This window comes from Macaca fascicularis, chromosome 8 (assembly GCF_037993035.2).
Source record: "Macaca fascicularis isolate 582-1 chromosome 8, T2T-MFA8v1.1".
Lineage (NCBI taxonomy): Eukaryota > Metazoa > Chordata > Mammalia > Primates > Cercopithecidae > Macaca > Macaca fascicularis.
In genome coordinates, this window is record NC_088382.1 from 101,216,435 (window position 1) to 101,232,314 (window position 15,880).

General features: G+C 34.8%; 1 long non-coding RNA gene across 1 annotated transcript in view; it reads left to right on the forward strand.

The window, feature by feature from the left end:
- LOC135964545 (uncharacterized) overlaps positions 1–15,880 on the forward strand; it is a 70,816-nt gene that overhangs the window by 41,071 nt on the left and 13,865 nt on the right. The window lies entirely within an intron of this gene.

A 15,880-nucleotide genomic window follows, 5' to 3' on the forward strand; every position in this document is an offset into this window, starting at 1 on the left:
TATTTTCTATTTCTTCATTAGTCACTTTTGGTACACTGTGCATTTCTAGGAATTTGTCCATTTCACTGAGGTTATATAATTGTTGACATACCATTATCCATAGTATTAGAAACGTTTTTATATCAGTAAGATCTGTAGTAATGTCACCACTTTATTCTTGATTTTAGTAATTCAATTCTTCTTTCTCTCTCTCTCTCTCTTTTTTTTTTGCCAGTCTGCCCAAAAGTTTGTTGATCTTTTTGAAGAACGTACTTTTGGTTTCCTTAATGTTCTCCATTGTTTTTCTATTATCTATTTTGTTTATCTTTTCACTAATCATTTCTACAGTTGAATCTTGAAAACCATTGGTTTGAACTCGGTAGGCCCACTTATACGTGGATTTTTCTCAACCAACATAGATTGAAAGTACAGCATTTGTAGGATTAAAAACACATTTCCAAGGGCTAACTTTCTGCATGTGTGGGTTACACAGGGCCAACTGCCAAACTTGAGGATGCGCAGATTTTTGTATATGCAGAAGTCCTGAAATGAATCCCTTGTGTATCCTGAGGGACAATTATTTTCCTCTTCTTGTTTTGGGTTTCATTTGCTCTTTTCCTACTTTTTTAAAAAGATATTTAGATTAGGGTATTAATTTGACATCTTTCTGTAGCTATAAAATTTATTAGAAGGACTGTTTTTTTGATGTCCCATAATTTTGGTATTTTTTAAATTTTTGTTTTCATTCACTTCAAAGTATTTTTTAATTTTTCTTATGATTTACTTGACCTACTTTTATTTAGAAATGTATTAATTCCCACATAGTTGGAAACTTTCCAAATTTCCCTTTGTTATTGATTTCTAATTTCATTCCATTGTTGTCACAGAACATATTTTGTATAATTTTAATCTTTTAAATAAATTGAGCCTTGTTTGTAGTATAACAGATGGTCTGTCTTAGAAAATGTTCCATGTGAACTTGAGAAGGAAGTCTATTTTGCTCTCTTGAGGTGGAGTGTGCTATATATATTTGCTAAGTCTAGTTGGTTTATAGTATTATTCAAGTACAATATTTCTGATATTCTTTCTACTTGTCTATCTGTTTTTGAAAATGAGGTAATGAAATCTCTGACAGTTATTGTTGAATCTTCTTTCTTCCTTTAGTAGTCTCTCTATTAGTATTTGCTTCATGTATTTTGGGCCTTGACTTTTACGTCATATACCTTTATAATTGTTATATCTTGGTGGATTGACCCTTTTGTCATCAAATAAAGCTTTCTTGGTGTCCCATAATAATAATTGTCTTAAGATATACTTTTTTCTGATATTAGTTTTGCTATCTGGTTCTCTTGACTATTTGCATAAAATATCTTTTCCCAACCTTTTACTTTCAACCTATGTGTGTCCTTGAATCTACAGTGGCTTTATTGTAGACATCACATAGTTGGATAATATTTTTAATATCTATTCTGCCCGTCTCTGCCTCTAATTTGGACAGTTTAATCAATTTATATTTAATGAATTATAAAGAATCACTTGCTTTTGCCATTTTGCTATTCTTTTCCATATGTCTTATCTTTTGTGTCCTGCAATTCATCCATTACTGCCTTCTTTTGTGTTAAGTCGATCTTTTTTACTGTACAATTTTAATTCTCTTGTTTTTCTTTTGCTGTGTATTTTTCAGTTATTTTCTTAATAATTGCCCTGGAGAGGATACTTAACATCTTAATTTATAACATTCTAGTTTGAATGAATGCCAACTAAGTTTTAATAATATATAAAATTTTTGCTCCCATATACTTCCATAACTCCCCTTTATACTTTTCACAAATCATGCCTCTATTCATTCTGTGCCCATCAACTTAGCTTTATAATTATTGTTTTATAAAGTTTTATTTTAAATGAGACTTTTTTAAAAATTACAAGCAAAAAATAAATTAATACTGAATTTCATATTTACCTATATAGTTACTTTTACTAGTGTTCTTTTTTTCATATGGATTTGAGTTATCATCTAGTATACTTTCATTTCATCTGAAGAGCTCCATTTACCATTTCTTGCAGGAAAGAGTTGGTAACAACTAACAACACAGTGTTTGCTTATCTGGGAAGGGCTTAATTTCTCCTTTATTTTTGAAGGATAGTTTTGTCAGATATGGAATTTTCTATTGATTTTTTTTCCTTTCAGCATTTTGAGTGCATCATTTTGCTGCTTTCTGACCTCCGTGGTTTCTGATGAGAAATCAGCTATCATCATATAGAATCCATCTTTTAAGTGATAAGTTGCTTTTCTCTTACTACTTTCAAAATACTGTCTTTGTCCATTTCTTTCTACAATTTGATTATAATGTATCTTGGTTTAGATTTATTTTAGTTTATTAAGGTCAATGAATGTATAAATTATTGCTTTTTTTTTCAAATTCAGGAACTTTTTGACCATTATTTTTTCAAATATTTTTCCATCCCTTTCTATCTTTCCTCTCCTTCTAGGAATCCCATTATGCATATGTTAACACACTTGATAATATCACATAGGGTCTTGTAGGTTCTTTTAATGTTTTAAATTATTTTTCTGTTTCTCAGATTGAATAATCTTAATTGACCCAAGTTATTGTCCACTGATGCTTCTTTCTTGCTCGAATTTGCTGTAGAGTCTCTCTAGTAAATTTTCAATTTTGGTTATCGTGATTTTCAACTCCAGAATTTTAATGATTCCTTTTTATAATTTCTATTTATTGACTATCTTTTTTTAAAGATACATTTTTCTTGTGGTTCCTTTAGTTATTTTGGCATGATTTTCTTTAGTTCCTTGAACATATTTAAAACATGTGATTCAGAGTCATTATCTAGTAAGTCCAGTGTATGGGCTCCTTCAGAGACAGTTTCTTTGTTTCTTTTTTTGCGTGTAGCAGTTTTCTCCTGCCCTGTCTTTTTCTGTATATGAGCCATACTTTTTAATTTCTTTGCATGCCTCATATTTCATTTTTTTTGAAAACTGGAAATTTTGAGTATTATTAGGGGCAGCTTTGGAAAACAGATTTCTGACCCTTTTGGGTTTGTTTTTGTTGCTTGTTGTAGTTGTTATTGAATGTTTATTTACTGAATTTTCTGAAATAACTTGGTGACGTCTCTATTATTTGCTGTGAGGGGTGACTGAAATCTCTATTTGTTAGTTTAGTGGTTAGCTAGTAGTTGAAGAGAGATTACCTTAAACATCTGGAAAAAACATTTTTCATATTCTCCAGTCTTTGCAGATGGAGTGTGTGTGTGTGTGTATGGTGACACACCTTCCACATTCAGCTAGGTAGTTGACAGTTCTGCCTTAGACTTCACTTCCTACATGCAGAGAGCTTAGGGGTCAGATAGAGATGAGAGCTTAGGGTTTCTTTTCTTTCGAGCATGCACACAACCCTGGGCATGCACATGGACTTATAGATTCCCAGGAATATGTCAGAGTGTTTCAGATCTTTATTTTCCAACATATCTAATTTCCCAAACTTTCCTTTCAAGTTTCAGTTAGTCTATTCTTTGTCCCAACATGATCTATAACTAAAAACCACAGTAACTAATACATCTGCCCATAAACTTTTTTTTTTTGGAAAATGAGTTAGGTGAGATAAAGGAAATTCCTTTAAGCTGTTCCTCCATACAGCCACGAGACAGGTCAAACAATCACAATTCTTTATAAATGAGATCCATTCTGTTCCCTCTTGTACCAGTACCTGTACCACAAATGCAGGCTGTTTCTCTCAAGGCCACCACTGAGCTGGAGAGTGGGGGATGGGACCATGGTAAACTACAATGCCACAAATCTTGCTATTCTAACTAAGACTCAGCTGATTTTGCCTGAGATACTTTCATCCTGGTTGTTGAAGGTTTTTATTTAGTTTTCATAGTTCTAAAAAAGTTGTTGCTGGCATTTTTTTTATTTTTATTTTTTGCCAGGGTTTCATTGTTTTTATGAAGGGATGGACTTATAGATATTCTTTTTTTTTTTTTTTTTTGAGACGAAGTCTCCCTCTGTCGCCCAGGCTGAAGTGCTATGATGTGATCTCAGCTCACTGCAAGCTCCACCTCCCGGATTCACGCCATTCTCCTGCCTCAGCCTCCCGAGTAGCTGGGACCACAGGCACCCGCCACCACGCCCGGCTAGTTTTTTTGTATTTTTAGTAGAGACGGGGTTTCACCGTGTTAGGATGGTCTTGATCTCCTGACCTCGTGATCCACCCGCCTCGGCCTCCCAAAGTGCTGGGATTACAGGCGTGAGCCACTGCACCCGGTCCCTAGATAGTCTTACTCTATCATTTTCGCTGATATAACTCTTATAACTTTTCATAATCTAATGGTGAAATGTAAAGTCAAAATTTCAAAGAAATTGTTTTCCTCTTGGAATAACTGTGCTTAAGAAAATCATCTCTTCTTAAAGTATTTTTAGAGAGGAACTTAAAAGTAGTGAACCAGATTTTCTTTACAAGTGAAAACAAAAGATATATAGAATTAAAAAGTAAAATATGGCCATAATAAAAATGGATGTACTCCATGTTCAACGTTTTAAACAATCTGATTTACAAATACAATAAAAATATAGAATAGCAAGGCACTGTCCACCATTTTTCTCTTCTCATTCAAGTAATGATTTAAAAATTAATGAATAAAAAAATAAAGAACTCACTGTGAATTCACAATGTTCTTACACAAAAATCTTAAGCCATGCTATTTTGAATGTGACTCGCAGAACCAAACATAAAGACTGTAGTCAGAGTGGAAACAATATAAAAGCAATATGTGTGATAAAATAACGTGAGAAGAAAAGATGCTGTGATGCAGACTATTAAAAGCCATTTCGAAAACTTTCATCTTTTGCAATCCTCTCAGCCTTCACTCTAAAGTTTTTTCTTCTTCTTCCACCAGTCATACTGATTTGATATCAGTCACTAATGCTCTAGCAAGAGTGATTCGAGAGCACAGCCTGGTCTGGATGAGACTGTTGATAGCTGTTTCTCAGGAATTACTAGATTCCACATAGCATCTTCAACTTAATGTACTATAGAGGTATAATTGTATTTTCGAATGCCACTTTTCATTGTAATAAATATTTTATCTACATGGGTTAAAAGGGCCTCTGTGGATTACCCTGAGAATTCTTCTATGTAGGCTATAGACATTTAGATAGTTCATGTGAGAAATAAAACACTCATATAACAGACACACAAATGAACATTTGAAACCTAACTTATTTATAAAACATGAAGCCCCCACATTTCACATACCTTTTATGTGCCACCACAGATTCTTATAGAGCCAGAGGAGCAACTGGTTCTGCTTTGGCTTCAGCCAGTTTCATGCAGGTATATTCTGACAACGCTTTGCCTCATGCCCTCCATGAAGGCCTCTGCAGACATGACTGCTGAAGTAGGGCAACTTTCTGAATGCTCACCAAAATACAGCTTAGAAGCACTCCAACGAACAGACCTTTGATGGATTAGACACAAAAGCTCTCATGGATAGATGCTTCCTTCCTACCCTATAAAGTCCTGAAATGTGCTTCATATGGTTCTTCAAAATGTCTCATGGGATTTACCAAGCAGTTGCACCATAGCAACAGCCAACTCAAGGAGGTATCTTTCTATTGATTTTCTCTTCTTTCTTGCTTCAGCCCCCCACCCCACCATCTCTCTCCTTTATGTTTCTTGGATCATATTTTCCAAGAAAGCACAACCACTTAAGACTTTGTTTCAGGTTCTGATTTCTGGGGAATCTGATTTTAGGAGCCCTGACTTTAAAATCATCCATGAATAATACACTAAAGAATTATATTGGTGTAAATTGGAGGTTTAGAATAAGATACAAATCAAGAAATAAACAAAAACATAGGTACTACCCACATTTGTCTAGCTCAGTATGTATGAACAAATGTATTGTAGCATACATACACATACACACAATCACCTCTTTATTTCATGTGAAAAGAAATTTTAATTGAAGAAAGTGGTATTGCCGTATTTCTTAGCTCCAGTGCTTTTGATTGGACAATAGAAAGGAAATGTTCTCTATGGAAATTATAATGTTAGCAGGGGGATTTCACAAACTGAGATTTTTTTTACCTTGAAGGTGAGAACAAATGAGTCTTCAATCCTGGAGGTGCCAAGTACACTAATAAGTGTATGGTGGTTCCTTTAAGTCTTTCCTCATGGGATCTTTGGTTATAGAATTCCAGAACAAGCTATCATAAAACAATTGTGAACACAATCCTATCATCAGTAGGCCCAGAACTGAAAGCTTTGCTTAATGTGTCAAGTAAGAATATGATGTAGGCTCATTCTGATACGCACTATCACATTTTATTCACACGGCACCACATGTTCACACTGACTTATCTAAAATCCATGCACTTTAACGCTTTGGCCAGCTCTCCCTGAAGATCACACATGCTTCATTCATAGACTGAATGCTCCATATGCGTCTTATAGGAGTCCAATGAAAGAACTAACTAAACTGTCTCTTGTGCAATGAAAGCTCTGTCACTCCATATCATCATTGGTCCTACTTTGGCTAAGCTTAGACACTTTGTTTTTTTGTTGCTGGAGGAGAATCCTGAGAAAGCTATTGAGTGACAGCTGCGGTATCAGCAGATACCACTTGGCATCCTTAATTTGTCCAAATCATGCTCCAGTCTTGAATTTTAAATGTTGATTTCCTGTGGGGTGTTTTTTTTTTTTTTTTTCTTCTCCTGGTTTAATGCTCTCTGAATGACAAACAGCAAACTTAAAGTACAAAGTGAACATTATCAGAAAGGCTATATGTCTCTGGTAATATAACCAGTGCTGGTTAAATATGAAGGTAAAATAAATACCTGTCTATGTATTTCAAGAACTAAAAGTTTCCAAATAGCTTTCTTAGAACAGAATGGGCACCTAAAATTTCACCATTACTTATGTGTTTATCAGTGAATTTAGAGTCAGAAAACATACCGTTTTAATACTAGCAATGACGCTTGCTTATGTCACTCTGATAAGTGACATAATCTTTTAGCCTTATTTCACCATCAATAAAATACAGATCATAACATCTTCATAACTACTTTACAAAGCTATTGCAAGGAGCAAATTAGAAAATAATAGCAAAAGGGTATTGCAAACTATAAAATATATACAAAGATAATGAGTTTCTCTTATTACCATTAGTAATTTCTCTTTGTTACTAATAGCATACATTTATGTAATATCAATAATTCACATCTTTATGTGAATTTGAAGGCTCTAAAAGTATATTTCAATAGGATATGCCCCAGGATTTCTGAGGCAAGTTGGTAGATATGAGTGTGCTAAATAAGAGTGGAAAAGATCCCAAAAGAATAGTGTGAAGTTCTGAAGATAAATTTACCAACTCTTTAACAAAGCTAAGATTCAGTTTTGATAATAATTGTGCCTATCCCTCCTCAATCTGTGGGGATAACTGGCAGTATGCTAAGTGGGCTGACAAGTGTGTTACTATCAAAAGGCAGTGCATCTGGACCAGTAGGAGGAGGTTATCTAGAGTCACTCAGGTCCTACCCTCAGGCACCTGAGAAGACAAATACAGGCAGGTATGATTTTTGCACCCAATTCTTCTGTGGAGGAAAGGTAATTTCCTTCCCTTATAAAACAAACCTGGATTGTACCTGAGTACTCATGCATCTTGAAGGAATTTTGTTCACTATAGTCATGAAGGATGGTAGAGCTGATGATCTTAAATAAATAAATATAGAGACTTCCTGTGTCTATCTACTCTGGTGAAATGACTTTACTGGTTCTCAGAACCTGCATAGCACTTTGCATGTCTCTTGTGATATTCATCACATTCTGATGTCATTATTTTATTCAGTTTTCCATCTCTTTCATACCATTTAAATTTCAGATTATTTTGTGGCTGGAAACAATGTCTTACTCATGTTTATATTGTTTACAAGCAACTGTAGCACAGTGCCTTGAGAGAGTTGATGATTACTGAAGAAAAAAAAAAGAATGAAAAATATAGACAAAATCATTGGTGTAGATTATTCTGATGTGGTAATACCTTTCTGCTAAGAAATTAAGGCTATGTGCATTAGTGCTTTGAATAAAAATTTGAAAATGGGATTCTACCTTGTAGTCAAGCCAGCCTGTTAATTGCTTTTATAAAATTATTCCCTTTCTATAATTTCAGGATACAAATATTGACTTAGATTTGATTCCAAGTAAGTCTAAATATAAAGCCACTTATCAATTAGAAAAACTATAGACTTCCTATTTTTTAATTAAAAAGATTTTAAAGGAATAAAATATGAAATTTTCATGTCAAAATAGAAAAAAATGATGTGGAATTTCCAACACATAAAAGATGAACATACCTTAAGGGCTTTCCTACAAAGAAAGGACACTACTCCAATAGTGCAGGGTTTGTTTGTTGTTTTATCCATGTATTTCCCTGCAGAAGAAAGGACTGTGGCTTAGGTAAAGGGAAGAAGAAAAAGTCTAAGAGTAAAAGTGTGGTATTTCCACATGAGGAAGAAAATCTGAAGTGAAACCATTAGTCTACAGATGAAATGTCTATGAGAAAGCTATTTTTCAGAAATGGAGAGGCCTCATGCTGTGTTCAGCACAATGGCGCTACTAGTTAGGGAGCCTGTGGATGAATGTGAAGTACACAATGGCCTGCTGTGTAATTAAAGAGGATGTTAGAAAGATTGAGAAACCCCATACTGTGTCCACGAAGAATACAGATACTTTTAGGGAGATGTGATAGAGTTATACAACTAGTCACCAGGTTTTCAAAATAAATTAAAGGGTACCTGTTAATCTTTAGAGGTTGATGACACTTATTTTTCTTTTCAGACTAAAAGTGCTGATTGATTGATTGCTGCTTGATCTGTTTTTGATACTACCTTGTTTTCTTTTTTCTTTCCAAAAGCCATATAAGTTTGTGAAGAATAACAATTTTTGATGGAACAGCTATGGTTATAGTTTTCAAGAATAAACTATCTTCAAAATAATTCAATCAAAACATGTCATTAATTTTAAAAGCCTGTGGGCAAAATACATGGCAAAAGGAAACTGTGAGGCATTAATCCAAGCTGTGGCCGCTTTGAAAAATCAGTGTCCTTTGGGTTGAGTTTCTTTTTCCTTCTCTTCTCTATTAAGGACAATGAAATTAATTTTATGAGCTTCCTGTAGGCACTGAAGAGAAGAAAGTGTAGACCATGTTAAGGTTTCCAGTGAATTTTAAAAGTTACTGAAGATGGGGTTTCTTTCCACCTTCATATGTTCTTTTATGACTGTGCTTTTAAACCCTCATCCTGCATGAAACTTACCTGGCAAGCTTTTAAAAAAATGGTTGTTCACCTTCCATGCATCCCCCCAACCCTGAGTTTCTAATTCAGTTACTCTAAATGGTACCAAAGAATCCTATTTTCAAACCCCTTTCCCCTGCACCTGCTACCACCAGTTGATTCAGACATAAAACCCAATTTGAGACCCATTTTTTACGAGCCTGAGTTTTCTAAGCTATTAGTTATGATTTACCTAACTGATCTCCTGCATGAATAACTTGTAGAAAATGGATTTGTTGCTCAGATACATCAAAATTTATTTCCTGAAGTATAAGAGTAAATGGATATGAATGGAATTCTCCTTTTTTTTTTTTTTTTTTTACTAGTAAACTAGAATTACCAAAAGAATAATTCTTTAAAAAACCAAAACCTATTCAAGGAAGCCTGGAACAGAAAGTCAGGGAGGACCATAAAGACCAAAGGTATAAGGGAAATCTAAGAGTAAAATGATGAGACAGTCACATGTAAATAGCAGACTCATACGGCCAGAGATTGAATCAGGGTTGCAGGGAGGAGGATATCAGGTCAAGTGGAGAACATCCATGAAAGACCAGATACAAACAAATGAAGAGGTCCAGAGAAATTCCTAAATGGCCTTGGGCTATCCCTAGTCCCTTTTCATGGTCCCTAGGTAGAAAGGAGTTGTGTGTTTGGGGTTTCCTTTAAAGACAAAAGATGTTAAGTTGCTTGAGATTTTGCTTTTTGTTCATATCCTTGGTACTACACTTGGTATGAGTTAGCATTCAATAAATGTTTATTGAATGAATTAATCAATATAATGAAATTTTCAAGGACTAGTAACTTAACTATCTCATCTCTATTTCATAATATTTCATACTTAAAAATTTAGTTAATGACTTGTCTCAATTTTTCCTAAAATGCTGAACTTGACTTCCAGACTGGTAGAATTCAACCAGTGGTTCTTAAATTTGCCTGTGTGTTTAAACCACCTAGAAAGCTTTGAAGCACACGTTAGTGTTTGAGACTAACCTCCAGATATTCTAAATTGGTTTGAGTGGAGCCCAGGGATTGGAATATTTAAAAACCAAACAAAAACCAACCAACCAACGACGACAACAATAATAACAAACCTCCACCTGTCTAGGTAAATCTAATGTGCATCAGGGAATTGAATTTTCGTAGGTGTTCTTAAAATTCATCATTTATTTTTTGCTGCTTGTTTCATACTACTCTAAACTAAGCTAGAGAAGTTCAAGAATTCTTATAGTTCTATTTTCTAAGTGTATTGGTGATGGATTAAAAAAACAACTTAATGGTTTGGTAGAAATAATAGCTACAATTTACACTGCTAGGAAATGTCAGGAATATCAGTATATGCCCAAAGATGTGTTTACTTTGTTTTAACAATTTTAGCCTCCCTGGCACACTCACCTTTTACCTCTACCTATATCCCTGTTAGAGTCCATTGCCTTGGGAACTTTCTTATTTATTCCCGTTTTACTTATGATATGAGCCCCACTTCTCCCAATATAAACTGCTGGTTCAGTGACAAAAAACTGAATTTTCTACTTCTACCCCTGTGTGTGCTAGCATTTGGACTTGGTGATGTTGAGGTTCTGGTGTTGACACTTCCCAGTGGCTTTTACCTATGACTGAATCTTAGCAACTCATGTTGTCTACAGTAGGAATCCTCCATTCTAATACCAGTCAATTATGACTGCAAACCCATGGTTAGCAACCCACCTTCCACCCCACCCTCATATACCAAGAGATGGTTAGAATACCACATGCAGGAGGTGGACCAGGTCAGTGTAAATAACAAAACAGCATAAACTTACCTAGCCAGAAAGACCACCATGATCATGAAAACTGCATAGAATGATGAATAATTATTACCTACTAAGCTCAATGTAAAGCCTTAAAATTCAAGCTAGAGTCAAGTCTACTGATATATATTAATAAAATACAAACCAAACACAAATCTACATTCAGCTTTTAGAAACATTTTCTGTGTAGACACTTTTCTTAAGCCCCCAAAGTCTGCAGAAAATAAACATCCACTGTAAATATTTACTTCTCTGATTAAAAAACAGAAGACACATGTAAATAGCACTGACACCTGCCTCGGGAAGTTGTGAGAAGATGGGAGAAGATGGAATTTCTCTGCTATTCACATTCTGGTACTCCTGTCAAATGTAGTTAGGACAAAATGTTTTTTTCCTCTCTGTTTCTTTCCTCTCTTTTTTCCTTTTCTTATGGTTTACTTGTGATGAGTTGTGTGTTCCTCGACAAACTGATTTTTTTTTAATTGAGGCAAAATGTGTACTGTTTTTTCTAATACATCATATTAACTTGTTGAAATGCATGCATAGTGCATTTAGTATATCTAAAAGATTGCTGCTGTCATCAAATCTGTTACTTTCCTTACCATTTATGGTAGGCAGTTAATTCATCTATAAAAAATAGACTGCATTAACTTCTGTGGGAGCCCGTATTTTCTGTATGAGCCTTTCACCATTTAGTTATTTTTTTTCAAAAAGCAAAATGTAACAGACGTTTTGGTGTAACTGCCCAGGTATTTTCAAATCACAGAGAAAGTGGGATGAATGGAAACTTGAAATCTTGCACTTAGGTCCAAATTTGGGTATGTTTAAGGGAGCCCTAGTAAACCCTGTTGCCAAAAAGGATAAAGGCTGGATAACTGTAGGCATCAAAAGAAATGGAAAGCAGGTTAGAGAATCAAGAAGCACTAGACCAATAAGTAGTCACATTTTTAAAGATTCATGTATGAGATAAAAAATGTTCTGCTTAACAGCAGTGGTGCTATTCTTGCCATGAGAGTGTCACCAACTCCTATGACCCTGCCTTAGGCAGGGACAGAAGATGGCTCGTAAAAGGACAATGCGTGAAAGCTAGAGGGGTTGAAAGGAATTAGTTCTCAGAAAAGTGGATTTCCATATCTTTGCCATGCTTTTGTAGATATGCACATAATGCTTTATTAAAGAAACCCAGATTTTGTCTCTCCTGTTTATTAATATTGTAGGGGACAGTGAAATCCATAAAATGAGTAAATTTCCAAGTTGTGTTTTTAACACAATAACATTAGATGAATCATGAGTAATCTTTTTTAACTAATTCATACCCCTTTTTAAAATAAGAATTGGCAACTCATTGCCACTGATTTGGAAAAGATTTAACATTTAAGTTAAGTGGTACTTCAACCCATATTTCTAGCTCATAGGATGCCAGCCATCTCAGTGATACAACAAATTGCAGCAACATTGCATGCATTTAACCAAGCGTAAATGAAAATAATTCTCCATAGTGTCCAAGCGCAAATACCCAACTAATGATTTGAAATTATAGTTCTGAGCACCAAATTTTTATTTAATTCTCCATTTATTAAAAGCTTTGTTTTACCCTATTTTCACTGCCGTATGATCACTATATACCAAAACATAATAAAGACATGAAAACAGACTTTTACAGCTTGAAGTCTCTAGCCAATCCTTATTTTAATGCAGCAATTCGCAGTGTATTCTGTAATATGAAACATTAAACCTGGCATTTTGTTGGAGCTATAAAATTTTAAAACTCACCTATAAACAGTTATTTACGAAGAGTAAGTGACATCTGAAATTCTTTCTCAATGATAGTTTTGGGAGTCCTAGAGCCTCTCCTCTTTCTTCGCACTCAGTTCCAATTTTTTTTTTTCATCAACTTTCCCACTTATTCTCAAATCTTTATGCTCACACTTGCTGCTTTCTCTTCATACCACATGCCAGGGTTATGACAGTGCTAGCCAGGCCACAGGCTTCGCAGGCCAAGCTGTGTGCAAAGGCAGCACCATGTTTGATTCATGTCAATACTCCATGCCCCAGCACAGTGCCTGAAATGTAGAAGCAATTCAACCAGAGAAAGAACCTAAACTGTATTTATTGAATTTCTCAATTCAAGAAATTTTTTGGAAGAAATTTTTATTGTGCTCCAGAATAACGATTTCCAGTGTAGATTTTAAAATCAAATCGGATTATGTTTCATGACACTTTACTGTGATTTATGTATTCACATAGATAAATTTGAAGGAAAGATATGATATAGGGTAAGTAAAAAAAAAAAAAGCATGTTGTAGTTCTGTGCTAACTTATTTGATTTTATAATATTATCTAGCAAAATATGTACCTTATACAAATAGAAGTAAAATGAGTCTAGGCAATAAATTTAAATGTATGTTATTTCCTATTAGGTACTAATGGACCATACTTTTTTTCTTCCCCTGAGGGAAGGACTCTGATGTCCTACTGAGGTGAAACTCATTAAATCTCATCCATGTAAATGTGGAATTTAAAAGATTTAAATCTATGTAGAATTTAAAATATTTCAGAAACTCTGCTCATTCATTGTAAAACCCACATTTTGTCAGTAATTTTTTAGCCTACTCTATAATAATAATAGTTAACTCTATTTTATCATTTCATGGACCACAGATATGTTCTGGATAAAAGTAACTAAAGTGATCTGCAGGTATTTAAGCATGGTCTGCTCTCAAGGCTCTGTCTTCTGCCCTGAGATTATCTAATAATGCTAATGTTGACATTTTACCCCAGGTATTTATAAAGGAAAAATAAATTTCCTACTCTTAAGACCCACATTTACTAGTTAAGAAAAATAAAAAGTAAATTTAAATTGAATATCTAATTAAATAGTGTCTTACTTTGTTCATCTCAGCTGGAGAGTAACAAGTATATGTAAATTGTTTTAAAATTTACTAAGCACTCTTTATTACATCATCCCATGTGATTCTTACAATAACTGCTTGAAGTAAAAAGGACAGAATTCTCTTTTGTAGATTGGTGAGTGATAGAATCCGAATTTATATCCAGGTTTACAGACTCTATACCTGGTATTCTGAGTAGAGGTAGAAAAAGTACCTGTTGAAGAAAGAGTCTGCTAGGCTACGCTGCATATCTCCCTAGAGTCTCCCAGCCTGATTTGAGACCTCTCTCATGTCTTCCTTTGGATGTGATCTCTGGTAGGCTAGCATGGCTTTCATAGAGACTTAGGGTTTAAAACTTCATCATGTTGCAAGGCACTGACTGTTTTTTGCTTGAGGACTGTCTCACATAACTGAATAGGTCCTTTCTCCACTGGCAGGCGAATAATTTGGAAACTCTTTAAGGTCCCTTACGTGTGTTCAAGGTTTGGATGTGAATTGAGAGTAGCCATGGCTCTCAAAGTTTAGGGATTAAACACAGGGAGAAAAGCTGCTCTTCTCTAGTATTCTTGTGAACGCTCAGCTGTATCACTGCTTCTGTTTTTCCATATAGGGTTATCAGTCATCTATGTACTCGCCTTACTGTGAGTGTTTTAATAATAATGACTAGAACAAAGGTGTATGGAGTTGCCTAATATGCACCAGACCCCATACAATAGCATTTTTACATGCATTATCTCGTCAGTCCTTAGAACAAATGAGGTTGATATTTTTAAATACCCATTTATGGGTAAAGAACTTAAGTGTCAAATTAAGTAAGTAGCCCAAGTTCACTGAGTTACTAAGTAGCCCAGCTGGGATTCAAATCTAGCTCTTCTTGGCCACAAGGCTCTATTCTTTTCATGTCGCCTTTGCATTTGACATATCCTGAGATTAGTTTTGCAGTTCTTCTATTGATCCCAAATTCTTTCCATTTAGAGATCAAAAGTTGCTGCTATCAGTTATGCTTAGTCTGGAATATATAACTCTATTTTACAGGATGATACCAAATAATGTTTGTTTAAGTAAATGATCTTTGAAAGACTCATGCAGGCGGGAAGAATTGGGATAAATTAGGGCAAGAGAAAATATTTAAAATTGTTGGTGTTTTACAGTCATTGTACTGCAGAGGGGAGGGGGAGAAAAATACAAGAAAAAATATCATTAAATTTATCTGGTTGATAAACACTCCATTTTAAATGTTTATGCTCAAATGTAAACAACATGAATAACATTGCAACCTGTAGAGCATCCATGGTGAATGGAAGATGGAGCTCTATTTTGCAATAGTTGTGAAGCCCCACATCCAGATTATGGGACAAACTGCACTCTGCAAGTAGCTGGTTGTCAGCAAGAGCTTCTCATTGAAACACTGCATCAATCAAAGCAAGCTTCCTGAGTCCAAAGTGCTGAAGATACCACAATCATTAAACAGTTATGCAAATGTAAAAGCAATATCTCACCTCATTAGTACTAAATATGTTGTTTATTCTTTCCCCAAGTAAAATGTTTAGAAGCCTGCATAATGAGGGTCTCGTTGACAGAGGTGTGGAATTATGAAGCTGCTAAATCCAGCACAAAGACAGAGTGATAAAATGGATTGGATTTTGCAAGAGCTGTGCTTAGAGCAAACTTGGGTGGCTGGATTCCACATTAGCACATTGTTTTGACATTCATGCACCAGAGATTTGATTTCATGGATTAGGGGGAGGTGGTTATGACATTTGGGTGGAGAAAAGAGTGTGCAGGCTGAAGTCAAAAGCTATAGGCTATGGGCAGAGAAGAAAACTGGATGCGTTCTTAAAGCAATATCCTATTTTCTAATGAGGGTACTTGCATAA